Source organism: Macrobrachium rosenbergii, chromosome 56 (genome assembly GCF_040412425.1).
Source record: "Macrobrachium rosenbergii isolate ZJJX-2024 chromosome 56, ASM4041242v1, whole genome shotgun sequence".
NCBI lineage: Eukaryota > Metazoa > Arthropoda > Malacostraca > Decapoda > Palaemonidae > Macrobrachium > Macrobrachium rosenbergii.
The window spans coordinates 73,648,863-73,651,362 of record NC_089796.1 but is presented as its reverse complement, the minus strand read 5'-3'; positions in this window follow the sequence as shown (position 1 = coordinate 73,651,362).

Sequence of the window (2,500 nt, the reverse complement as noted above, 5' to 3'; positions counted from 1 at the left end):
AGATTTACTACATTGACATCCTCAGTAGAATAGTGAAATTTAAAAAACAAATCAGAATACAAAGATATAAAAACACAAGAACGTAAACTTAAAAGCTTAAAACTTAAAAATTTAAAAGACGTAAAATAATCTTGACATCACTGGTTACATCAATATATTTAAAGTGAGACAAAATAAAATTAGTAAAAACCAGCAAAAAAAAAAAAAAAAAAACAACGAAACAATTGAAGGTCAAAATAAAATTAATACTGCCAAAAGAAGAAGCATAAAAAGCGCAAAAACACTACGGAGTAAAACACCCACCCAGCGGGCAGTATCAAAGAGAAACTAAACAGAAGAACCTTCAGAGACCGAGAAACGAAAGACGAAGTGCAACGGGCCATTACGTAATGTACAATTGGGTGGAGGAATTCTGCGAGTTTAACGACGGAACTAGCTTTTTTATCATTATGGACTCTAAGACGTGAAGTTCGTTTTCATTTTGTACATGTCCTATGATTTGGAAATCTTTGGCCTCTATGTGTGTTTTACAGATCTTTGAGTGATTCCGAATATTTGATTGTTCTGGATTGGACAGTCTACTCCCTGTCCTAAAACTTACTCCTCTATGAGAGTCCAAGCGTACTTTTAGTAGCCTTTTTTGTACATCAACATAGGTCCCTCGACTACATCTAGGGCAAATATATTGTATACAACGTTGGATGTAAACATTGGACTCAGCTTGTCTTTTAGTATATGAACAGAGAACCAATGGTGACTGGGTTCTTAGGAATAAGTTTCAAGTTTAGGGCTGGTAGTTCCTTGTGTATTATATCAATTAGCTTTTTCTGAAATTGTCATCATGAAGAAACGGAAAACTCACATACATTTTTAATTTGGGAACAGTGCTGATAGAGATAGAGGTACCATTTTCCGGTAGAGTATTTTATTTAAGTACCTGAGAAAGAGTTTACGAGGAAAACAATTGTTTTTCAAAATAAATACCTAATTTAATGATTTCCTCGTGGAAACTAAACCAGGAAGATGTATGTCAATGCCCTGTGGAGGAGAGTGACAATCGAATTCAACTTAAAATTAAAATAGCAAGAACTATAAAAATTCATTCCTAGACCCGTGAACGTTCCTTTGCGGTAAATTCCCGTACTAAAACCTTGGTCATTCCTAGAAACCAATACATCCAAGAATGGATGTATTGGTTGTTGTGTACAAGCAGGTGGAAGGTATGGCGATGGGGTCGCCACTTGGACCCACGTTCGCAAACATATTCATGAATGCTTTGGAAGAGAGCTTTCTGGACAACTGTCCTTTATCTTTCCGGCCCCTTTTTGCCGAAGATACGTGGATGACACGTTTCTGCTTTTTAAACACGATTTTAATGCTGACGCTTTTCTGGGGTTCGCCAATTCCCAGCACCCTAATATAAAATTTACCCTGGAAAAAGAGTCGGAAAATACGCTTCCATTCTTGGATGTATTGGTTTCTAGGAATGACCAAGGTTTTAGTGCGGGAATTTACCGCAAAAGGAACGTTCACGGTCTAGGAATGAATTTTTATAGTTCTTGCTATTTTAATTTTAAGTTGAATTCGATTGTCACTCTCCTCCACAGGGCATTGACACATACATCTTCCTGGTTTAGTTTCCACGAGGAAATCATTAAATTAGGTATTTATTTTGAAAACAATTGTTTTCCTCGTAAACTCTTTCTCAGGTACTTAAATAAAATACTCTACCGGAAAATGGTACCTCTATCTCTATCAGCACTGTTCCCAAATTAAAAAAATGTATGAGTTTTCCGTTTCTTCATGATGACAATTTCAGAAAAAGCTAATTGATATAATACACAAGGAACTACCAGCCCCAAACTTGAAACTTATTCTAAGAACCCAGTCACCATTGGTTCTCTGTTCATATACAAAGACAAGCTGAGTCCAATGTTTACATCCAACGTTGTATACAAATATATTTGCCCTCTAGATGTAGTCGAGGGACCTATGTTGGATGTACAAAAGGCTACTAAAAGTACGCTTGGACTCTCATAGAGGAGTAAGTTTTAGGACAGGGAGTAGACTGTCCAGTCCAGAACAATCAAATATTCGGAATCACTCAAAGATCTGTAAAACACACATAGAGGCCAAAGATTTCCAAATCATAGGACATGTACAAAATGAAAACGAACTTCACGTCTTAGAGTCCATAATGATAAAAAAGCTAGTTCCGTCGTTAAACTCGCAGAATTCCTCCATCCAATTGTACATTACGTAATGGCCCGTTGCACTTCGTCTTTCGTTTCTCGGTCTCTGAAGGTTCTTCTGTTTAGTTTCTCTTTGATACTGCCCGCTGGGTGGGTGTTTTACTCCGCAGTGTTTTTTGCGCTTTTATGCTTTTTTCTTTTGGCAGTATTAATTTTATTTTGACCTTCAATTTTTTTTTTTTTTTTTTTTTTTTTTTTGCTGGTTTTTTACTAATTTTATTTTGTCTCACTTTAAATATATTGATGTA